We start from the raw sequence: 24,639 nt of genomic DNA on the forward strand, positions 1-24,639 counted from the left end.
GCTCCGGGACTGTGGCCAGGATTACCTGGAGCCCTGTCTGTCGAGCACCTGGCCGGGCGCCCGGCACGTGGCGAGGTGGAAGCTCTTGCTTCCCGCCCCCTCTTGTGGGCACTGCTGTGGGCACCGCTGTGGGTTTGTCTTCCCCGCCTGCTGCCAAGCGCCAGACCAAGATTTAATGCCAGCTGCCTGGGGCATCAGAAGGCTGGTGGGATGCAGCTCAGAGGGAAGGTATCCAGGCTGACCCGGCGACCCCCACCGCATCCGCCCAAGCCCCTACCGTGTCCCAGACGGCCCACGGTGCTGGAGGTGCTGCCGGGACAAGCCGGCGTTCCTGGCATCATGGAGCTGCCCCTGGTCAAAAATACACCATAATGACAGACCTGGATAATCACTGTGCAGGAACAGAGCAGGGCACTGTGGCGGCGGGGAGCCAGGGTGGTCAGGGAAGACCTCCGGGGGAGGGGCGTCCGAAAATAGCACTCGGAGTTGCTATTAATAGGCTTCCGTGCAGAGGCATCCAGAGGAGAAGACACCAGAAGGATCCTGGATTCTCCGTAGATGACTAGCACTCATTCTTTTCCAGCGGAAGTGTTTAGATGGAGTGATAGGTGTTTGAATTTCTAGAAAATTCAAACAGCACAGAGAGCTTGGAAGAGAAACGTGAAAACCTCCAGGGCCTTCCTTCTTCATCCTAAGGATCCCTTGGCATCCCCGAATTACCCACCAGTAGCCTGAGGGGAGCAGCTTGCCAGACACTGCCCTGCACGCTGCGTAGGGAAGGGGCAGGAGAGGAGATGGGGCGGGGGGTAGGGAGGAAGAGACAGATGGATGTGTGGTTGGGGGATGGATGGATGCATGGATGAGTAGGTGAGTGGACAGGTGGGTGGGCGGATGATGGATGGATGGATGTGTCGTTGAGGGACGGGTGGATGGATGGATGGGTAGATGGATGGGCAGGTGGGTGGATGGAGGGGTGGGTAGGTGGACGATGGGTGGATGGATGGACAGGTGGGTAGATGTTGGATGGATGGATGGATGGGTGAGTGGGTGGAGGATTGATGGGTGGATGGACAGATGGGCGGATGGACTGTGGGTGGGAGATGGATGGGTGGATGGATGGGTGGATGGACAAAGAGATATACCGGCAGAAAGTATGATGAACGTGGTACTGCCAATCGTGATTTATTCATTTTCCTCAACAAATAAAGGCGAAAAAAACAAGGGGACTAGAAAAATAGCTGAATGCAGATAAACATCTCTTCACCAAAGGAGAAATTCATTTCTAAATGTCACTTTCATGTCAAAAAGTATGGGAAATGACGGGAAAGTGTGGGGCCTTGCAGGCCTCTTTCGGTTTTACGTGGCATCAGTCCTGCCCACCCTCCTTCCTGCTTCCCAGCATTAGTCATCCTGTCACCAGGCCATTGGTCTGGATCTCTAGCATTTGTGGGCCATTCGTTCTAAGGCCTGGCCTCCCACTTGATTCTGTGTTAAGGTGGAGCTGGGGCTCGCCATGGTCTTTTACCAAATACCCATTCCGCAGTGCTTTGTTTTGACTTTGTTTAGCCTCTTGATTGGCTGGGTTTCCTCCCAAGTAACTGATTCTGGAAGGTCCCACGGGCCTTGCCTGCTTCACTACCGCCCTTCTTTCTTGGCGTGGTCTGCCGTCATTATCTCCTCCAAGCGCTCAGACGCAGGCTGGTGTCCCATCTCTCAACACTCCTGTGTCCTGGCCACACTCCCCCTGGAACCCTCCCTCCTCCTGCTCCAACCTGGATTTTTTTCTCCAGGGCCTCCTGCCTAGCTTCCTTCTGGAATGTTCCTGTGTGACTCTGACTGCTCCCTGGAAATGTAGTGTTTACTTCCTCCATCTCTTGGGAAGAGCTCCAGCACCTTCCTACACAAAGTGTGTGCAGAGTCAGCATTCTGAGTTGCCACGCATCTGAAAATGTCTTTATTCAACCATTACACCCTCATGATAGTTTAACTGGGTATAGAATTTCACATTTTCCTTCAGAAAGTAATTTCCCTTCAGAATTTTGAAGACCTCGTCCTGTGGTGCTCCAGCATCCAGGCTTGCTTGTTGAGAAGTCCACACCTGCTTTAGTCTCATTATTCGCACGCCTTTGTAGGTGGTTTTTCCTTTCCTTTTTTCTTCCCCCTGGATGTTCTCAGTCTCTACGCTCCAGCCTCAGGATCCGAGATCCCGCTAAGGTCTCTTTGTGAGTGACCTTGACCTTTGATTGTGCTGGGCCCTTTGGAGACTTGAGTCATTGAGCTCCAGAAAGGTCCTCTTATTACATCTGATCATTTCTTCCATGCTATCGCCTCTGTTATCTCTTTCTAGAATTCCTTTTAACTAGATTGAAGACTTTTTTAATGAAACTGTAGGGTCTCAACTTTTTTCCACTTAGGGGACTCTATCCTCGACTTTCAGAGTTCTATGACATTCTATTAGTGCCACTATTTTGAGTGTCCTCTGGCATTTTCTTGTTGTCTAATATGCATTGTGGCATCTTGCACTTCCTTGATGGGCACAGCAGCTCCTGGAATCTTTTGGGAGAGTCCAGATACGTCTTTGTATCTTGAGATCTGTAGCGTTCCTCATCACCTGCTTCTGCTTGGCCCGTCTGGCCTCTCTCTTTCATGACCTGAGCCTCTTCAAATGTGGGCTCAGGGTCTGAGCACGAGTGGGCTTGTTGGCATTTGGGATGTGTTGACGTGATGAAGAGGGGGGCTGACTGTTGCATTAAAGGGATGTGTGCATCAGAGCACTGAGGCCGCTGCTTTCAGGAGCTTGCCTGGAGTCAGAGGGTTGGCAGCTGGGTGTCCACCGGGTGGACACTCTGGTATGACAGAGGGACAGGACAAGGCCCTCATGCCCTGCCTTCCAGCCACTCCCGCCCTCTCTATGCTGCAGGCCTCTGCAAGGACTTGCAGCTTCTCAACATGGTGTTAAGGCCAGTGGGCCACCCCCCGGTGACCAGCCCCCCAGTGACCAAGGTGGACACAGTCCCCAGCACGTCTCCACTGCCATGCTGCACATGGTGGTCATGCTGTGTCCTCATTGGGTGTCCCCTTGCCATCACAGACCACTAAATGGGCCAGCAGGGCTGCTGTGAGGACTGGGCGGGACCCCTCTTCTCCCTCCCCCTGGGCTGTGGTGGCAGGGCCAGCTTCCCGCCTTAGGCTGGGCAAGCCAGCTCTGGATGATGGGTCTTACTGCAGCAGGAGGACAGCTGTCACATAGCCGTCTCCCTCCTGGTTCTGGCAGCTGGTGTGGGATTAGCGGGGATGCAGGGTGCCTTTCTGCACACAAAGCGAGGCCCTGCCCAGCACACAGGACCTGAGGGGACGGGCACAGGTCCCCAGAGCCTCATTTGAGCCCACATCCCACGGTTCTGTTGTGTGGAGAAGCTGAGTTATTGAGGATTTAACCCTGTTTTTAACATCACTGGGGGAAGTGAGGGTCACAGGCAGTCGGCGTATGTGTAGTGAGCATGTGGTGGGGGCCCCAACTAAGCAATAGTCAGCTACGCTGTGTAACAAGCAACCTCCAAATCTGAACATCTCATACTGAGATTTGTCCAGACATCTGCAGGTGGCTGGGGGTTGGCTGGGGGCATCTGGGTGATGCTAAGGTGCTATCTGTCAGGGTTTCTCGTCCCTTTGGGCTAGCGGGCCAGTGGGGCGCGTTGTTCTTACAATGATGGCGGAAGTGCAGTGCCCTTGCCTCTGTCTCAAGGGGCTCAGGGTCACTCCGCCAGCTCCCTGCACCTTTCTACCTCTCAGTCCTCATCACCCACTCCAACAATCCCAGACCAGACCCTGCAAGGCACTCAGACTCCACAGACATAGGTTTGAGCCCCAGCTCTGCCCCTGACCTATGAGACCTTTGGACATGTTGAGCTTTTTTTTTATTTTCTATTCTTTTTAGGGCTGCACTGCAGCATATGGAAGTTCCCAGGCTAGGGGTCGAATTGGAGCTACAGCTGACAGCCTACACCACAGCCGTAACAACAAGGGATCCAGCTGCTGCTATGACCTACACCACAGCTCACGGGGATGCTGGATCCTTAACCCACTGAGTGAGACCAGGGATCGAACCCACATCATGGATGCTAGTTGGGTTCATTACCACTAAGCCACAGCGGGAACTCCAGCTTGAGCTTTCTGAGCTTCGGTTTCCTTTTCCACAGAATGGAGGTAGGAGGGTTCTGAGTCTCTGCCTGATGGCGGTTCTGAGAAATGGACAGGGCAACTCGGGAGGGGCTCGAACAGCCAGAGGGCTACTGTCGCCTCAGGTTTGGACGGCACCTCAAAGCTCTCACTGCTCAGCACCCAGCATCAGTTCGGGCCCTGCCCTGGACAAACCCCACGCCCAGCAAACTTGCCCCAGGGCCTCTGCCCTGACACCGCCTGTGCCCACTCTGTGCTCCTTTCTCCAGGCACTGCCTCTCCTGTTGACTCTCTTGCACCTTATGGCCCCTCCAAGTCATTCACTCCTCAAGAAACCCTCTCAGGCAGCCATGCCCCTGCACCCCCAACTATGCCCAGTGTGAACCCCAAAACCTGATCCTGGCACCAAGTTTCCATTTCAACTAATAGAAACTCCCCTAAAACTTGCTTGAGCAAAGAAGGAAAAGTGTGGACTCATTAAAAAAATCTCATGATAAGTCTACGAGTAGCGACTTCAGGTACGGCTAGATCCAGGGAAGGAAGCTACAGCAGTGGCAGCACTAGCCCCACCTGGAACAACCTCCCCAAGACAGGCTGCAGACCAGGTACCCTGAGGGCTACCCTGGTGGGGAAGCCTGAAGGCCAGATGGTTCCCACCAAGCAGGGCGATGGGGCCTCATATCCCAGGGAGAGTTGGGGGTGGGGGGTGGCTCCCGAGTCTGGAAGCCCCTCTCAGGCTGTGGGGTCTCCAGAAGGCAGCCAGATTTTGAAAAGAAAAAAACAATGCAGGATGCCTAAGATGGATACATTGTTCAGTATAAGTATAGCCCAAATATTTCATGTACTATAAAAAAGTCATTGTGTATAATTCAGATTTAGCCGGGCCACCTGCGGGCCCTCTAGCACGCTTACTCTGGAGGGTCTCCAGTCCCTCTGCATCTTGGCCCCCGGCCTCTGCTGTAGGACCCCACCTCCTGTGATGCGGGAGCAGGAGCCGTCTGCCAAGGCCCGGCACACGCCGCGTGAACATGAACCCACTTCCTGCCCCTCCCTTGCTCCCCCCTTCCTCTCTTTCCCTCCCTCCCTCCGTCCCTCCCAGTGACCTGGGATGAGGAGGACAGTTCTATTCCCAGCCACCCCCTGAGCTCAGGACCAGGGCCCCTCTCCTTGCCGCAGGCACCACATGGGCACACACACACCGCCACCCCCTCTGCAGGAGCAAAGGTCCCACGCACCGTCAGAGTCCTCAGCCCTGGGTCCCTGACCACAGAAGCCGAGGCGCTGGGGGCTGGGTCGCAGGCAGCAATGACGGACTCTCCACGGTTTCTGTCACGTGGAGCTGCCTGCCCTCAGGCACCTGGCCCTCTGCTTAGCTTGACGCCCCTTGTAGGGGCTCCTCGCTTGGCACACGTCCCAGGAGGGGATGCCACCGAGCCATGGGCATTCAGGGAGGGCTGCTGGAGGAGGCGCTCCCCAGGGCCAACCCGTTGCCAGGCTGTTCAGTGGGCGTTACTCAGGTCACCTGCAGCCAAGGACACTGAGGTTTGGAGAGACAGGGAAACAGGGCACCTGGGGCAGAGGTCGCAGCAACAGGGAAATGGACTTGAATCCCAGCGACCTTCCTCTACAGACTCTGCCAGGGGTGGAAGGGCATTTCCGGCAGCCAGGAACAGCACGTATGAAGGCAGCGTTCCTTCCCAAGGAAGAGGGCCTGCCCCGTCCCACAGGACACCCCACTTTCAGTCTTCCCTGCATTCCTGTCCTCATGCAAGGGCCAGAGGGACGCTTCAAACCTCAACAAGACCACCCGCTTCCTGCTCAAGCCCCCAGAGTCCTCCCTTCTCCCTGGAGCACCATCCCGGCACCCTCTTGGCCCGTGCCCACCTCCCAACCTCACCTGCCTGAGCTCCTGCTCACTCCAGCCTTCCCACACGGGGCTCCCCCCTCAAGGCCCCCGCCCCCGTTTGAAGGGCACCCCAAAACCACACCCCAGCCAACCCACTTGGCCACACCTGCCCGGCACACCGTTCCCCTCTCTGCCTTGGGGTGTCTGGCCCAACACTCTGGTCCCCCTTCACCATCTGACCCTGAACCTTGGCAGTGGGAGGAAGCTCCACCGAGGCGGGGCTCGTCTGTGCCACCCGCACCACGGCCCTGCACCCAGAGCAGAGCCTGGCCCAGTGCAACAGAGTAAGTGCCCAGCAAACTCTGCAGGGGCCCCACTGCCCAAACAAGCTAACCATGAGCACAGGCCAGGCAGAGCCATCTCCCTCTGTCAAAGCGAGGGGCTAGATGGGAGACAGGGGTGTCCATCCCAGCTCCCCACTGCCTGGGCAGCTCGAGGGGACTCTGATGGCCCATCGATGCCCAGGACCCACTCCGAGACCCTGTGGTCCCCAGCCCAGCCCGCACCCACGTGTCCTTCTGCATCTCCATTCAGGGGACCCAGGCTCCCCACCTTTACAGGGCCAAGCCCAGGGGCTGCCTCTTCCTCCCCCAAACCTGCCTCCCTGGGGATTCTGTCTCTCAGCAAATGGTCTCAGTCCATGGTGAGAACCAAAACCCGCAGGGTCACCCAGACTCACCCGACCTTCAACCTCGCACCTGGTCACCAAGCCCTGACAGCACCCTCATGCCTGTCCCCTGACCCCCTCTTTGATCTGGGACCCTTCAGCCGCATGGAGTGTGTCCCCTGTTGAGAGAAGCAAGGACTTGAGAGATGAGAGAAGAGATGGAGCGAGAACCGGCGTCTCGATCCTGGTCTATTTTTAGTCGGTGGCAGGCTGTCACTCCAGAGGCCAGGGGCTGCGTCATAAGTGCCTTTTGATCTTCTTGTTGTTGCCGTTGCTGCAAGATACACAGGAGGCAGCTGCTAACTGCTTGTGGAAAGAATGAAGGCAGATACACAGGCCTGGGGGCAGGGTGCGGGGGTGGAGGAGCCAAGGGGGGGTGGAGGAGCCAAGGGGGGGTGGATAAAAGAAGTGGGTGGGCGGGGACGGAGGGGCGGGTGGGGAGACGAGGAGGGGAGGGCTGGGTGTGTTAGATGGCTAAGAGGAAGGGTGGGAGGGTGAATGAGGGGGTGGCTGGGTGAGTGGATGGATGGATGGATGGATGGGTGGGGGATGGGTGGATGGGTGGATGGATGGATGGATGGATGGATGGATGGGTGGGTGGATGGATGGATGGATGGGTGGATGGATGGATGGATGGATGGATGGATGGGTGGGTGGATGGATGGATGGGTGGATGGATGGATGGGTGGATGGATGGATGGGTGGATGGATGGATGGGTGGATGGATGGGTGGATGGATGGATGGATGGGTGGATGGATGGGTGGATGGATGGGTGGATGGATGGGTGGATGGATGGATGGATGGGTGGATGGTTGGGTGGATGGATGGGTGGATGGATGGGTGGATGGATGGGTGGATGGATGGGTGGATGGATGGGTGGATGGATGGATGGATGGGTGGATGGTTGGGTGGATGGATGGGTGGATGGATGGGTGGATGGATGGGTGGATGGGTGGATGGATGGGTGGATGGATGGGTGGATGGATGGGTGGATGGATGGATGGATGGGTGGATGGTTGGGTGGATGGATGGGTGGATGGATGGGTGGATGGATGGGTGGATGGATGGGTGGATGGATGGGTGGATGGATGGATGGATGGGTGGATGGTTGGGTGGATGGATGGGTGGATGGATGGGTGGATGGATGGGTGGATGGATGGATGGATGGGTGGATGGATGAGTAGATGGAACAATAGATGGATGGGGGAATGACAGCTGGATGGATGGAAGGGAGGGACGAAACAAGCAAACTTGGATGAACAGATAAAGACCTCGAGGAAGGATTCACCAGGTAGGAACAGGTGGGCCCCAAGCCCTTAAGGCTGGCATCCCTTCCTATTCCATCTGCCTTTGGCTGCTGAGCAGACCACTCAGCCATCCTGCTAAGGCCTGGGTCTCAAGCCATTTCCCTTTGGGGCTCTGCTCCCCCTGCTTATGAGAAGGAGCTCCGTCTCTGCTTCCTGGCCCCTCGGCCTCTGGGCTGCCTGGGGCTGGTGAGAAAGCGTGTGCTGCGTATTCGTTCTTGTCGACACCCTTCCCTGGAGGGCCACACAGGCCTTGTGGACACCACCCAGGGGCCCGCTGAGCCTGTTGCATCAGAGGAGGTCTGGGGGCCCCCTCTCTGCAGATCCCAACACCTTTGCTGCAGAGCCTTTGGGAGGGAAGGCAGGCAGGAACCCCAAGAATGGGCACCCAAGACTCCCTGGCTTGAAGGCAGAGTCATGGCTCTGGTGCCCCTGGTCCTAGGCTGGCACAGGGCAAGGGAAGGCCCAAGACCCTGCGGGAGGGCCCCTGCCCCCATGCCAGCAGCGAGGTAGCTTGAAGGCCAGGCCAGGTAGGGGGCACAGAGGGCCCCCTTCCTGCTGGACGCCCCCAGAGCCCCTGGCCCTGAAGCCCCACTGTCAGCCTGAGGCCGATGCAGGGGTCTGCAGGCTGCCTCCAACAGCTGCCTGTGCCGAAGAATTAAACGCCTCTGAGTCACCACACACCTGTCGGGCAAGGGGGCGGGGCCAGGGGACCAGGCCAGCTGGACGTGCTGGCTGGCAGGCAGGCAGGGGGCCCCAGGGTGTGCACAGCCCAGGGCCAGGGCCGCCGCGAGATGAGCGCAGACAGCTGGCAGCCCGGGCCGGGAGGGCAGCGGCCCCCCGAGGAGTGGCCGGCAGCTGGGGCGAAGGCTCGGCCATCCCCGCTCAGCCTGGCCCCTTCCTCTTCTCTCTGTGAAGAGGCTACAGGGCCTATTCTGGGGAAACTGGCCACAGCTGCCGTGGAAGGATCACCGGCCCGCATACAGCGCACAGCCCCGCCACCCGTGGTGCCAAGGACAGGACTCTGAGGGTGCGGGCTGCTGATGGCAGCTGGGCAATAGTTTAAAAGGAGAGTAACGCTCAGTGCTGGTGACGAGGGGCTGGCCCGCCTGCCTGGGGAGAGTTTCTATGGCTCTTTGTGACGCCCCTGGGGAATCTGTCCCCAGCGCCGGCTGTGGTGCTGGGTCGGGCTGCGTGCTTTGGTGGGCCTTGACGCGTCAAACCTGGACTCGCCCTGCTGTCGTGCTGTCATGCTGTCGTGCTGTCGTGCTGTTGTGGAGGGGGCTCCCGCCAGGGCCTCCCTGTGTAGCAGGGGCTCCCAGTTTGTCTCTGCTCATCACATCTGCCCTCTGATGGGGCCTGCACTGCTTGCTCACTTCGTCCGCGTCCCCAGCCCCTGAGCACCCCGCCGCTGCCTGCTTGGGGTCCCTTGGATGCATGAGCTCGTGGCTATGAGCCCCACAGCCTCGGGAGGCTCTCCCACCCCCACAGAACCTCAATGTCTCCGTTCTGTGAGGAGGCCCTGCCCCTGCCTGGGAGCCGGGGCCCTAGGCCATGTCCCCTGCGGCGGCCGAGGCGGTGGCTCCGGGCCTCGCGGATCCGAGCACGCTCCCTGCCAAGGGTTAAGGCGCAAGCTCCTCGCTGCACCGGCGTGCTTGCATATTTCACAGGAAAATGTTTCCGCGGCGCCCAGGCCCAGGCCAGCATTTTTGTGGTCACAGTCAGATGTTTTCAGCTACAATGGACAGAACCCACGACGGCTCTTTCCGAGGCTTCAGCCAGTTTCTGAGCGCTACCTCGAACCCGGGTCTTACTGGGACGAGGGCGGTGTGGGTGCCCTCGGCCCCCAGCTTTGCGCAGATGTCGGTAACCCCAGGATCTAGGTGCCCCGTGGGGTCCCCTTCTGGGAGGTGCAGAGGCGGCTCAGTTCCCGAGCGGAGTCTGCAGCCCGTGCTGCCCTCCAGCCCTTCACCGTGGAGGAACGTGTCCCGATTGCAGCTCCTGCGGCCTTCAGAAGGCTCTGTGGGTCCGTGGCCCGGAGGACTGGGGGTGGGCGGAGCCTGGGGCACTAGCTCTGGGCTGTCCCAGCTCCACAGAGCCTGTAGGAGCCGCCCAGGCCAGGGGCAGGTGGCACAGACATGTCCAGGCACCCTTCTCACGCGGGACACACACCCTCTTCCCCCCCTGCCGAAGGCGGACCCTTGAACTTCAAGAAGCCTCAGATCTTAAGGATGCTGCTCAGAATTCCAGCCGTGGACCCTCTCCCTTCCCACCCAGCACCCCTTCCACAGGCTTTGTGCAAAGGATGCTCATTTGCATTTTAAAGGCCCTGAGAAGGCCTTCGGTAAAAGCAGCTTATTTTGTTTAACCCAGCAGTTCCCAAACTACCAATCGTGTCTACAAAACCCTTTTTCTTTTCTTCTGGCAGAATATGTATTAACATCTAAACCCACTCTCTTGGCAGAGAGGCCGCAGGGCTGGCCAAAGACACACACGGTCGCCCCCCTCCGCCTCGTGTCCCACGCTGTGGGAACCCAGCCTCTCGGCCCTCCCCACCCCCCAGCCAGGAAAAGCTTGTCCTCAACCCTTTTTTCCACCCTCAGCCGCCCTCCTCACCCCCTCAGCAGGCACATCCCCGGGCCTCCAGAGTCCTCAGGAGAGCAAAAAGAGGCCTTTCTCAGGCAGAAAGCGCGGGACCATGGGAGCCAAATGCTGGGGGCTGTCATGGGACATAGCCGCTCTGGGCGAGGGGCCCAGAAAATGCCCCCATTGTCCCCGCTCTTATGCCAGACCCCCTGTACCTCCCCCCCGCCCCCATGCACACACAGCTCGGGGGCCGGATCTGCCCCCCAGGATACCCCCCCACCACCACCGCCTCCAGTTGTTGGCGGCCCAGCTGCTGGGTCTCCCGGCCCACCTGTCAGGCCCACGGGTCCTCGGCACCAGCTGCCCAGAGCCCCCAGCCCCAGTCCCCTGACCCAGGTCCTCCCCCTGGCCCGGGCCAGGCCCCGCTCTCAGCTGCCAGCATGGCCCCCACCACGCCCTCCCCAACAGGTGTCCCCACAACTGCTGGCTTTGCTGTTCCTCCAGCCGTGGGGGTGGGGACCGAACCACTTGCCAGGCGGGAAGGCAGGTGGCCGGAGGGATCTGGCCCAGCCCCTGCCTATTCGCTGCAGGACGCCCACCTCCTTCTGCTCCCAGTTCCAGCCTGGACAGGGCCAGGCTGCTCCCGCCTTTTGAAAAATCCAACCAGAATTCCCCCGGGGAGAATTCCCCCAGGAGTGTCCTTGCCTGGCCCCCACCCACTCACTCACTCACTCATCAACAAGCATTCGCCGGGCGCGCTCAGCTCCAGACGGCCGTGGCGGGCTAGATCGGAGAGGTCCTGGCTCGCGCGGGGCTGTGGTCTGTTGTGGGAGACAGAGTGAAATCCAGGAAACAAACAAACACAAAACAAGAGAAGTTCGTGGTGATAAGTCCCATGAAGGAAGGAACATGGGGGTGGTGACGAGGGCCTGGCAGGGGCCGGGAGAGACCACTGAGCCCAGCCCCAGCGGCGAGAAGGAGCCGGCCCTGCACAGACCAGGCAGCGGCCATGGCAGGTGTGGAGCCAGAGGGAGGAGTGAGGCTTCCTCGGAGCCCCAGGCTCTGTCCTCCAGGCTCCTTTCAGAACGGGCTTCTCTCCAGCCTGTCTCCACTTACCTTTCCTGAGTGCCCTCCGGGGTGGGGGGTGGCCCACGGGGCTGCTGCTGTGGAATGTGGGGTGCAGGGCCCAAGGGCGCTCAGGGTATGGGTCATGAGGGACCAGCAGATACTCAGGACGCAGTGCATAGTGAAGGGGTTGGCAGGGGTTCCCAGTGAAGCATCTGGCTTTCTCTTGCCTGAACCCCGGCTCTCTGTGCCCTGAAAGGCCCAAGAGCTCATCTGAACGCCAGTCCACAAGGGTGGATTTATTCAGCTCAGGAGCATCTGAACCCAGGTGCATCCTAATTCTAGGGACACCCCCGCCCCAGTCCCGTTAGCTCTCTGGACAGGGGAGGCTGAAGTCTCAGGCATCATCACGGGCTGCCTCGCATCCCTCTGCCCACACTCTGTGCACCTGTCTCTCCATCCCTTCCCACCTTCCACCCCATGGTCACCTCCTATGGATGCAAGAAACGTGGTTGAGTCAGGGGTACCTGCCCGAATGTGTTGAGTTCCAGTAAAAATCAGATCAGTTCCATAGGGATTCCCTGAGTGCTGTGTGCCTGGCCATGGCCCAGGGGGTGAAAAAATGGAGACAAAGCAGAGCAAACTGGAGTACAAGTGAGGGCAGGCAAGGCTGGCATAAGCCCCACCCGACCCTGCCACTGGGCAGGCTAGGAAGTTGGAATGGGTGACATACATCAGCCCACAATTGGAAATATAAGTCCAGCTGAGAACACACCAAAAGCAGGGGCCACCAGGGTGCTCAGGGTGTGGGTCACGAGGGACCAGGAGATAATCAGGCCACAGTGCGTAGTGAAGGCATTTGGCAGGGGTTCCCAGGGAACCATCTAGTTTTCTCTTGCCTGAACCCTGGTCCTCTGCCCCCTGAAAGGCGGGTTAGAGCAGTGCTTGGCTTCCTAAGATCAAACTGTCCTTGCATTCCTGGAATATACATGCTCTTGACTCTCTTAGGCTGCTGGATTCCGTCCGCTCCTTTGCAGTTTAGGACTTAGGCATCTGTGTTGGTAACTGGCTTTGGCCTCGAAGTTTCTTATATTTCCGTACCCAGTTTTGGTGCCTGGTTTTAGCTAATAAATTGGGCAATGTCCCGTCTTTGCCTATACCTGGAACACTTTGTGTGGGATTGATGTTATCGGCTTCTTGAAAATACTGTAGAAATGGCTCAAAAAACTGGGCTCAGAACCTTCAGGAGGAGGGTAAGAGTATCATGTCGAGTTCTCCAATGGGTTTTTGTTTATTAGGATTTTATATTTCATAAGCCTTCTTGGGTCATTTTTTTCTAGAAACTATTCACCATGTTGAGTTTTTCATTTAATGTGTCATAATAATATAATTATTCAGCTCACTCTGTACCTGTAGTTATTACTCCCTTTCCATTCCTAATTCTTTGTTACTTTACTTGCTTAAAGTTTACCTATCTTATTAACTCTCGAAAAAACCCACCAGTTTTATTGATCAATTCTATATTCATAAAAAGTTTTCTTTGTTTTGTTCATTTTCTCCTTTCTCCTTTCTTATTCTTTCTCTGTATTTATTTTGTTCTTTTTCTAGCCCCTTGAATTGAAACCTTAGCCCATTTATTTTCAGACATTTGATTTTCTAAAACTGCTACAAATATTCCTCTGAATACCCTTTTGGCAGCATCCCACAAATTTTGATATGTCTTGCTTTCACTGTGAATCTGTTCTAAATAAATTGAATTTCCTTTCTATTTTCTCTTTAACTGAAAGTTTATTTAGGGAGATATTTTTAACTTCCAGATGTATCAACTTTGTTGCTCTTGTTTTGTTGCTAGTTTTTTCCAATTCTGTTTTAAGGTATAGACTTTCTCAAGTGTATTGACTTCCTTCAGGGCCTAATAAGGTCATCTTTGTGAACTCTCCGTGTACGCGTGGAGGCAGCAGAGCCTTTTCTGTTGTGATTCAATTCCTCTAGATCCTTAGTTTGTTCATTTATATTTCCCAGTGTGATATGCCAGCTTCTGAGAGATGGGTGCTGTCATCACCGATGATATTGTGGATTTCTTGAGTTATCAGTTTGTCTGATTCTTTCTGTTCTGCACTCTGGGCCCTCAAAGCCCAGGCACATATGTGACCTTTCCTCAGGTGTGTGCAGTGGTCTCTGCTCCTTGTTTACCCCTCCCTCTCCTTCTTCTCTCCTCGTAGAAAACTCTCCATCATTCCGGGACCTCCATCCTCCACATGCCCTCACTTTCCCTTGACCCTTACTTCTCCTTTTTGAGATGTGCTATGTCCTGATGGATCCCGCTGGCTTGGCCTCCACCCCCCACTTTCCCTTCCCTCCAGCCCATCCTGCTCATTGGCCTGTCTCTGGAGGCTTCTTCTTGGCCTTCGCAGCAATCAGGCCTTGGATCTCCACTTCTTTTGCAGATGCTTCTTCATGCCTCTCTAAGGGCGTGGAATCTAATCTAAAGCCCCTGAAGCTGCCTCTTTGGGGGTGAGCTCACCCCATGGTGAGGCTCCTGTCGCCCACGGGTAGGGTCAGGCTCCTCCAGTGCTTGGTCACTCCTTGCCTGGGGAGTAAGACTCTGCAGTTCAGGGAGGGGTTACATGGTGTGTGGTGGAGCCTGATGCTGCCTCCTCTCAGCTGTGTGATACTAGGTGCAGAGGACATGGCACATGCAGGGAAGGAGTGTGGCCAGTGAGGATGGAAAGGTGACTGAGGGCCTGGGGGACCCTGGAGTTTTCCCACTGGAAATCCTCTTGGTGCTCAGAGACACTGCCCTCTTGGCTCCCCTTAATCTCTTTGCCACAATACCTTCCGCTTACCTGCCTGGTTCTTGAGGCATCCTCTTAAAGGGTGCTGCCCCCAGGAAACCCCACTTACCGTCCACTGGAATCATGTCCCTGCTCTGCAAGCACATCTGAGCACCATTGTCATGTAACAGCCCCAAAGGTGTCCCTGTCCTAGTCCCCAACACCTTGTAAGCATGTGACCTCACATAGCAAAGGAGACTCTGCAGATGCAATTCAGTGAAGGCCCTTGAGGCGGCTAAATCAGCCAGGATTATCCGGGTGGGCCCAATTTCATCACAAGAGTCCTTAAAAGAGAGATACAGGGAGTTAGAGTCAGAGGAGGGACTGTGATGACAGAAGCAGAGGTCAGAGAGGAGAAGATGCCACACTGCGGCTTCAAAAGTAGAGGCAGATACCACAAGCCAAGCATGAAGGTGGCCTCCAGAAGCTGCAAAAGGCCAGGAGACAGACTCTCTCCTGGGGCCTCCAGAAGGAATACAGGCCTGGTGCCACCTGGATTTTTGCCTGGTAAGACCCCTGACTCTAGAACTGTAATAGGATACATGTGTGTACTATTGTGTTTGTGGTAACTTGTTATCGTAGCAATGGGACACTGATATGAGCCTCAGCTCTGTGCTGGGTCCTGGAGTAGTAGCAGAGAGGATGGACCTGACCCACCCTCGTGGGAGTTACCCTCTAGGAGACAGAGGTGGGGACAGGTATGTAGTTAGAATCTTGCCAACTGCTATAAATAGAGCTAAAGGGACACACAACAGGGGTTGTGACCCTATCTAGGAAGTTAGCAAAGGCATCAGAGGAAGCACCCTGTGATGTGCATGCAAAGCAGGAGTGGAAATAGGCTCGGCTAAGCCAGGAGATGGAGAGAGCCTTCCAGACAGGGGGCAGCACATGCAAAGGCCCTGAGGCAGGAAGGAACATACCTGCCTCATGCATCTGAGCACACGTAGAGGGCTGAGCGCAGGCCAAGGGAGAGAGTGGGATGAGGGCAAGTGAAGAGCTAGACAGGACCAGACCCAGGAGGGGACACTCAGAGTGGACAGTCAGGCACCCCAAAGGTCATTAGGCAATAGAACCACATGAAAAATGTTGCATTTGTAAGATCACTCTGAAATTTATGAGGATCATGTAATCCTTAAGCCAGAACAGGATGCTATGAAAAAGAAACAATTAGAGAACCAGAAAGAACTCTTGGAAATGTAAAATATGCTGCTGAATTAAAAAAAAAAAAAAACAAAAAAAAAAAAAAAAAACAGTAAAAGGTTGAAGTAAATCTCCCAGAAAGTGGAATAAAGTCAGAGAGATGGAAAATAGGAGAGAACAGCCAAGAAGCATGGAGACTTGGTCCAAGGAGGCTCAACATCCAACATTCCAGGAAGGGAGATGAAGACAGCTAAGAGGAAACATCCGTGGAAGGGAGGGCCCACCAAGAACTTGGGCTGGAAGGCAGCTGCCATGTCCTCTTGTCCTTCCAGAACCTTCCCAAAGAACGAACGGGTGACCTACCAAACCATGGGCCTTGGAACCATGGGTTGGTTTTCAGCAAAGAGAATTTCCAAAGATGCCTTCAAAATTGCAAAGGAAAGTACAATTCTATACCCAGCCAAAGTATCTACCTAGGGCCAGGATACCAAAAAGGCATTTTCTGACATGAGAGCTCGTAACGTTTCCTTCCTGCACCTTTTCTTAGAAAGTTATGGAGGCGGTGCTCCAGCAAAATGGAACAGATGAGGGCAGGCAGCAGTGGAGCCTATGGGGGGGATATTGGGGGAGGCCCCAGCCCAGGTGCAAGTGGAAGACAGGCCCCTCCAGGGAGGTCTTCCAGGAAAACAAACAGGGTGGGCTCAGAGGCGAACCCAGTACAGAGGGGCTTCTGGAAGAGCCGAGGATCACCCATGGAAAGCAATGCTAGAGAACAGGGTGGAGAACCACAGACCCCGTGGCTCTAAGGGAACTAAAGGCAGGCCACGGATTCCACTGTGGACTGAGTTACAATACTGGTGAAGTGATTCCAGGGGATAAGAGGGAGCGGACGTGGAGGATGGTGTGAGGGCTCAATTCTCATCCTCCGTGGAAGGAATTCTATAAATGGTGTCTGGGGTTGATGTGTCAAGAAGTGATAGGGCACCCGTGTTCCTTGAGGCTGATGAGGGCACTGCCCAAAGGGGAGCCTTAAAAGCAGCTGCCCTACAAATGGGACTGGGCTGTGAGCTGAGGCCCCGAATGATCCTTTTTCATTGTAAGCTCTGCAGTGAGGACAGCCCTGGAGTTACTCTCACATGCACCCACCCGCACTCTCCCACGCATGTGCACGGGTCACAAGCTCTTCTGGCAGCATTGGCGGGTGAGCAGCTCTCTGGCTGGAATGTGAGATGATACAGGGGTGGGAGGAGGGGCCGTGGCTGAGGTCTTGGGAGGGAGGGGGAGAGGAAGTGATGCAGGGACATTCAGGGGGTGCAATCCTCAGACTTGGGGACAGGTGGGAGATGGGAGCGTGGGTGGGGGCATCGTCAGGAAAGACCCCCACCCCGGGCCCTGGCTTGGCCGCGCAGTGCGGGAGGGGAGGCCGAGGGGGTTTCCAGGAGGGAACCTGGCAGAGGGCAGGGCACATGACTCTGGGACCTCTGTGCGGGGGCGCCGTGTGGGTGTCGCCTGCAATTAGGATGTGAGGCCCAAAGGAGGGGTTGGAGCGGAGAATAAGCTTGAGAGCAGCGGGGAGGCGGCTCCAAAAGAAGGGCGCGCACGGGCTCAGCCAGCAAGAGACTTTGGGGGAGGAATCTGGGCTCCCAGAAGCTTCAGGAGGTGACCCTGTGAAGGGGTGCATGGGGCCGTCCAGAGGACAGGAAGTGAGGCTGGGACGTCGCCTTGGGTGTGGCCACCGAGGGCCACTGATTCCTTACTCGGTCTGACCTGGAGCCACTGCTCTGTCCACGTGGACCCAACCAGACACTGCTGACGTGATGGGGGGGCCGTGAATCACACCACCTGGGTCCCTAGGACCCCCAGCCAGCACAGAGTCAGTGCCCCCCCATAAGTCCTTGCGGCCTGAGTGACAGGACGAGGAGGTGGGCACTCGGGGCAGGGCCAACAGGTGTTGGTCCCCAGGGCTGGCTCTGCCCAGTGCAGGGCCGGCCCCGCCATCCACACCTTGGTTTGCGCGCCAGGCCAGCGCGGGAGCAGTGGTGCACTTGACCTCAGACAGGGGCCTGAGCCCAAGGTCAGATGACCCTGGAGAAGGCTATCCTTGTGTCCAGAGATGGTCACGGAGGAAAAGGGCCCAGAGGGGTGGGGGTGAGGCTTCCCCAGGCTACAGCTGAGGCCGGGCCTCTGCTGGATCCTCCCTCTGCAGCCTCGGCGGTCGGGCTCCCTGGGCCTGGGCGGGCTGCCGGGCTGCTGGGTGCAAACCCAGACGGACGGCCGAGGAGGCCAGAGGAAGGCCCTCCCAAGCCACACGTTCCGAGTCCTCCGCCTCCCTGGGCTCAGCATCCTTCCAGGGAAACGGGCGTTCCCTGCAGGAGGGTTCCAGGGGCCCAGGGTTTCCGAGCACGGGCCTGGGGCGGGACCGGCCGCGGCCATCCCCTTGCCAGCGTCCCTTCAGCACTGGCTGCCAGGGGTCCCACCCCCCTGTGCCCGAAGTTACAGTCTTGATGCTTCCTTCTTTGGGTTCGATGTCCTTGTCTTCAACAAGCATTTTCTGAATGTCTGCTATGTACTAGGCGCTGGGAACACGGGGGAAAGTATGTGGACCTGCCCTTGAGGGAGTCATGTACCGTGGGACCGTGGACGTAAACAGACAATTTAATTATCTTCCTCAGAGAAGGGTAGTCATTCACACTTCAGTATGAATGAGTGTCCCCTGTGTCTTGCTCAGTAACAGACTGGACCAGGGTGGCCTCACCCTCCAGGGACTAGAGCAAGTGTGGGACTCTCAGAGCACACACTGGGGTGGGGGGGCCGGGGGGAAGGGAACAACTTCCCACAGATACTTCCCCCCTCAAGTTCCCAGCCTACATCTCTGGGGCCCCCGGGAGGCCCTCCCTCGGACTCCCCCCCACTCGGCCTGGCCCCAGCTCCTCCTGCCCCCAGCCCCCCTCCCCGAGGCCTCGCCCTCCCCGCCATCCTGGAAACGATTTTGTTGTCTGCAGAGATCATGTGTAGCTGCCTGTGAGTTATAAGTCTCCGGAGCAAGCAGCCTGTTACCTAACCAGGCCTGGCTCATGCCAATGTCTTGAGTAATTATTGGGGGGCGGGGGGCCGGCCAGCCCGCAGCAGAACCTCTCCGAGGGAGCGCTATTGTTTTTCATGTCAGCTGCATTTTAAGGCTACATTTCACGTCAGCTGTGACTTGGAAAGAGAGAGGGCCCGGCCTTTGAGAAATGAAGAAATTGAGACGGGGCGGTGGAGGGCAGCTTAACCCTTTGCGCGCGCGCACACACACACACACACACCCCACCACACACACACACACCCCACCACACACACACACACACACACACACACACACACACACACACACACCCCGCCGGGCTCCCCCACTTCCCGGGTTGCCTGGCAGAGCGCAGGCTTGTCGGGGATCAGAACCCGAGGCCAGGCCCGGCAGCCGCCACTTGGCAGCGCCGATGGAAACCGCCGTGCGGTTACGCACAGACAGTCACGGAAACTCGGAGGACGGCTGGTTGGAGGGCGCACGCCAGGCCCGGCCCCGAGCCCTTCCCCCACCCCCGCGGCCGCCCTCCCGCAGCTCTCACATGGCAGATCTGCAGCTGGTGGGGACAGGGCTCCAGGGCACATGGGGAGGTGGGGGGGGGTGCCCAGCCCGCCTAGCCCGGCCCCTGTGGGTCTGGGCGGAGGCAGAGAGGGAGGCAGAGGAGTGGGGCTCCCCACCCCTCACCCCGGGGCCCAGCACTGCCTCCACCCGGATCCCTTGACTCGAGCCCCGACCTGGACCAGGAGTGGCCCCAAGTGCTGGGCGGGGAGGGAGGTGGGGGTGCACACAGGCCCCTTCCTCAGGAAGCTCAGTCCAGGGAGGGGAGGACGCAAAGCCAGCAAGCTGGGGGTGTGGGGCGCAGGTGGTGGGACAGCAGAGACCAGGGGGAAGAAGCTGGTGGGGGGTCAGTGAGCAGAGTGGTAGGTGGGCCGGGGAGTCTCCAAGAAGTGATATGGAAGCAGAAAGCCAACGAGGCTGGGCGCGAGCTGGACCGACATCCAGGGGCAGAGGAAGGGCCGCCTGAGCCACGCTCAGCCGCTCCTGCCCCCCACCCCTCACCCCCTGGGCCTTTGACAGTCCCTGTGTTTCTGGTTTGGGGGGGGAGGGGAACCATTCACTCACTCGCTCGTTCACTAAGCCGCTCAACAAACCTTTATTATAAGTGCAGCTGTGGGCAGGGAGCGTCGGTCCTAAGGTCCTGGGGTGAGAGAGCCTTGCGTGTCAGGGGACAGCGGCTGCCAGGTCAGTGGGGCTTGGATAAGTGGGATGAGGTGACAGTGGGTTCTGGTAGGGGCCTGATTGGGGCCTGGCAGCCCCCATAAGGAGTTCAGATTTAATTTTCCTCCATCAGAAACCGTAGGTGGGTTTTCGGCTCTAAGCCCACAGGCGCCAAGCTCCGATGTACGGCTTCCTGAGTGTGTGTAGGCTGAGGTGGGCGTGTGGGGGTGGGTAAAGAGAGCAGCCAGCAAGGAGATGATGGACTCATTCAGAGCCAGGGGCTTGGTCCCAGTTGTGGCTGAGAAAATGACAGTGGTGGCAGCCGAATCCAGAGGGAATTTTGCCACCCACGGTGTCCCAGTGCACAGGAGCACCCAGGGCAAAAGCACCAGCACCCTGCCCTCTGTTTGCTTCACTGTCCGCAGCACCAAAAGGAAATTATTTTCCATCAGGATTCCAAACCCAGTCAAACTCAAGTCTGAGAGTACATTGAAGACATTTTCGGACGGGCACAGTCAAAAGTTTTACCAATGGCATACCTTTTCTCAGAAAGTTATTGGAGGATGTGCTCCAGCACAAGGAGGAGAAAACCAAGACAGAGAAACACAGTGTCTAAGAACCAGGGAGATCCAGCACCCCCAGCCCCAAAGAAAGAGAGGCCAAGGACACACCCAAGACATTGGGGAAAGAAAGTCTAACATCAAAACTATTCAGCAGGGAGTTCCCATTGTGGCACAGTGGTTAACGAATCCGACTAGGAACCATGAGGTTGCGGGTTCGATCCCTGCCCTTGCTCAGTGGGTTAATGATCCGGCGTTGCCGTGAGCTGTGGTGTAGGTTGCAGACGTGGCTCGGATCCCGAGTTGCTGTGGCTGTGGTGTAGGCCGGTGGCTACAGCTACAATTCGACCCCTAGCCTGGGAATCTCCATATGCCGCGGGAGCGGCCCAAGAAATAGCAACAACAACAACAAAAAAAACAAAACAAAAAAAAAAACTATTCAGCAGGAGTTACTCATCCTTCTAGGGGCCTAGGAAGAAACTTCCAGAAGGAAAAAACAGTAAGAGGGATAGATTTCTGGCATTCTCAGCAGGATAAATAGAAGCTTTACAATTCTGGAAGAGAGTTCAAGAATGAACGAGTGTGGTGCATTGAAAACTAAGCAGAACACAAAGGCAATTTTTAACTTCAGGGAAAACATAAAGTTATAATAGAAGGTCACATGACTTGGCTGGAAACAGCATTTCTGTGATCAAGATAATAGGCTGAAGGTATATATTTAAGTGATATAAAGTTGCTCAGTGTTTACATGAAATGCAAACCGTAAATATTTATTCAGCCTAGAATGGCAGTCTCACTCTACTGAGAGGGTGGGGGTGGCAGGAAGCGGGAGCTGCGAAGACCAAATCGTGACCTCTCATCCTCCATGTTAGGCAGTCACGCAACAGTGTCTAACGCTTCAAAAGCAAGGACTAGCCATACAAGTATGTGGTTTAGAAATGCCAAGATAGGAGTTTCCATTGTGGTTCAGCAGTAACAAACCCGACCAGAGTCCATGAGGAGGCGGGTTCGGTCCCTGGCCCTGCTCAGTGGGTTAAGGCTCTGGCGTGGCCGTGAGCTGTGGTGTAGGTCGCAGATGTGGCTCGGATCTGGTGTTGGTGTTGCTGTGGTGGTGGTGTGTGCTGGCAGCTGCAGCTCAATTCGACTCCTAGCCTGGGAACTTCCATGTGTCACAGGTGGGGCCCTCAGAAGATGAAAAAGAAATACCAAGAAAGCCAAGAGACAGTGGAGAGGGTGGGCTGTTGCCTCTGGGTCAGGAACTGGGGATAAAAGCTATAGCCCCATGGGAGCTCTCAGGTGGGTTTGCCGATGCTAAGAAAACTCCGGAATGGAGGGGAGGCTGGGAGGTCTGATGGTGCCCGGGCGGGCGGAGACGGGCAGCCAGAAGTGGGGGTGCGCCGCCAGGTTTGGGAGGAGCAGGAGAGCAGGAGGGAGGCAGGCCAGGTGTGTCCTCATGCCGCGGGTGCAGACGGGACTGCCTGGCCCCCGGACAGGAGGCCTCTGGGTGCCGGGGGCTGGGGCCACGTAAGATGGGGCAGCAGCGAAGGGCCCGCTGGTGGGCCCCCCCTTTCCCACTTTAACTCTGGTTGACAGAGGGCCTGGCTTCCTGCCTGGGTGGGGCCCCCGGAGCTGTGATCCTAGAGGTACCAGGGAAGGTCTCCAAGGCCTGATCCAGGCACTAATGGGGACCCTACAGGCTGTGACAGCGGGCGGCCCAGATCTTCCCAGAAGTCTGCGGACCACACCCAGTCCGGTCAGCCCGGGGCCCGCCCCCCGCCCCCACCCAGGCCCAGTGTCCCCAGGAGTGCTTCCTCTGGGCCCCAGGAGCAGGAAGGTGGGCAGGAGCCGGGGGACGGCCTGAATCTCTCATCAGCCTGCAGGTCAGCCCAGGCCAGGTGGGCCCCCCGCCAGCCCGGGGCCTCCTTCCCGGGTGGAGGCCTCCCCACACTTCCGAGCATTGTAGGCCTTCCTGGGAGCTCCTGCCACTCCCAGAGTCCTCAGACCTCTGACCCACCCCAGAGGTCACCCCACCCCGGCCCCTCCAGCACCCTGGCCACTAGGCCACCTACTAGGGGTCAGGGCTGGGGAATCCCTAAGGTCACAGGTCGTAGGACTGAGGTGGGTGCCAGAGCGCAGCAGCAGGACAGCAAGGGACACTGCGGTCACCCAGAGCCACAGACAGCCTGGCCAGGATCTGGGGCTTTGGAGATGGAGTGGGGGGAGCAGGCAGATCCCCTGCTGGGGGGGCATCGCCTTTGACCTGGTCCCACACCCTCTCACCCAAAGGGTCCCCCTGCAAACTCTTGCTGGTGGAGGCTGGCTACTCCTGGGGTGTGCAGGCCGGCCACGGGCAGAAGACCTGCCGGCCAGACCAGGGGCTGGAACCATCCAGACCAGCCAGGGATTAGGAGGCTCCAGGACAGATGCTGGGCCTCAGTGGTTAGGAGGGAGCCCTTAGCCAGGGGTGCAGGGGACGCCCCTGAGACACGGATGCAGCCGAGACTGATGCAGACGCCCTGGGCGGGGGTGGGGGGGCGTTCCCCTAATGGCAGGGAAGCCAAGGGGCTTCCATGGAAGCTGGCAGGTGAGAGACTCGAGGGCCCCAGAGCTGCAGCCGCTGCCCCAGGTGCCAGCACTAAAGGGGCCCCTGGAGCCCCAGGGAACCGGGCTGAGGGTGCATCGTGTCCAGAGACCCCCGTCTCCTTCCAGGCGGCCCCGCCCTGCCCTGCAGCCTCTCCCACCCAGGCTGGGGGCGGGGAGGAAGAGGCTGAAAGCCAGCCCCCTCCAAGGCCCAGCCCCCCAGCTTCTCCCCCAGGACCCTGGAGCTCTCAGAATTTGTACCCTGCCCCAGGGTTTCTCTGAAGGCCTCAGATCAGTGAGTCACCTGAGCCGCAGGGTGGGCACCTGGGTGTAGCCGCCATGCTCCAGGTCTACCCTTGGCATCTGCCACCATGGTCACAGCACCCTGTACCCTGTCCGTGACCGAACGTGCCCAAGGGCCACACCCCCTGTGGGGAGGACACGGTCTTGACCTGCCTCCGCCTCCTGGAGTGTCCTCAAGCCACCCTGTCTCAGCCGCAGAGCAGGCGACTGAAGGCCAGGTACCACGTTCGCAGGTGGTTGGGCCCCGGGCTGGGGACCTGGCAGTCCCGCGGCAGGATGGGGGCCGCTGGCCGGGGCGGGGCCACAGGCAGCAGTGGGGAAGGTGAGCCAGGGCACCGGGGAAGGGGGAGCTGGGGGAGCGAGACCTGCCAAATATGTCCAGATGGGGCTGGAGCCCTCGGGCCTGGCCTGGAGCCCCAGCGACTTCCTGCCCCACCTGCTCCCACCTCCTCACCCGCTTCCCGGGCGCGGCCGGCCGGCCGGCCGGCCTCAGGGTGGGGGCGGAGGTGCAGGCACGTCCTCTTGGCCACAGGGAGCTCTGCCAGGGCCCCGGGAAGAGGTGCCCCCCCATACTGTGCCCCTACATAGCTGGGTGACAGCCCAGGCCTCTAGGGCCACATGCCCATGTGTCTGGGTCGTGACCCAGCGACCTGGGAGCCGAGCTGGGCCGTGGAGGGTCAGGGGCTCCACGGGGGGAGGTGAGCAGTGTGCAGGAAGGCGGGAGGGGTGCTGGCCCTTGAACTGCCAGGAAAGGGAGCACCAAGGCCAGCGTTGGGGGCAAAGAGGACGGGGACCGAGGGGCCAGAGACACGCCAGGCCTGGGCGTCTGTATCCACCTTCCTCCATCCCGTCCCAGCCCGAGCCTGCGGGGGCCTCTTCTTCGGCGTCTGCTCTGGTTCCCCCAGCATGGAGAGTCTAGGCTGGGCCTCCTGTGGGGGACAGCGGTCCCCGGCCTGAGACTGTGCAAGCAGCGGGTCGCCAATGGGGTTGAGGGGCTCCTGGCTCAGGGCTTGTGGGTCCCTTAAGCCGGGAGAGAACAGGCCTGGCAGGGCGCTGTCACATCCACGGGCGGGGAGGGCCCACCAAGCCCCAGGCCGGGCCTCCAGAGCCAGGCAGGGTGCAGGGCTTGGTGCTGGGGGTTGGGGGGGGTGCGGAAGTCCCTGCGGCTTCCCCAGGAAGGCAGGTTCCAGGAAGGGCGCTCCGGCCTCGCCACTGGGGGCTTCTCTGTCGCC

General features: G+C 58.1%; 1 protein-coding gene and 1 long non-coding RNA gene across 2 annotated transcripts in view; both read left to right on the forward strand.

The window, feature by feature from the left end:
- KCNQ1 (potassium voltage-gated channel subfamily Q member 1) overlaps positions 1-24,639 on the forward strand; it is a 313,789-nt gene that overhangs the window by 274,250 nt on the left and 14,900 nt on the right.
- LOC146405018 (uncharacterized) lies at positions 839-15,626 on the forward strand. Its single transcript, XR_014836699.1, has 2 exons — positions 839-925; positions 13,069-15,626. It is a non-coding gene; the product is annotated as an uncharacterized LOC146405018 (long non-coding RNA).

Source organism: Sus scrofa, chromosome 2, assembly GCF_054392235.1.
Source record: "Sus scrofa isolate SSC_HxYL_T2T_F1_AM1 chromosome 2, Sscrofa_HxYL_maternal_Yorkshire_Landrace_v2.0, whole genome shotgun sequence".
Taxonomy (NCBI): Eukaryota; Metazoa; Chordata; class Mammalia; order Artiodactyla; family Suidae; genus Sus; species Sus scrofa.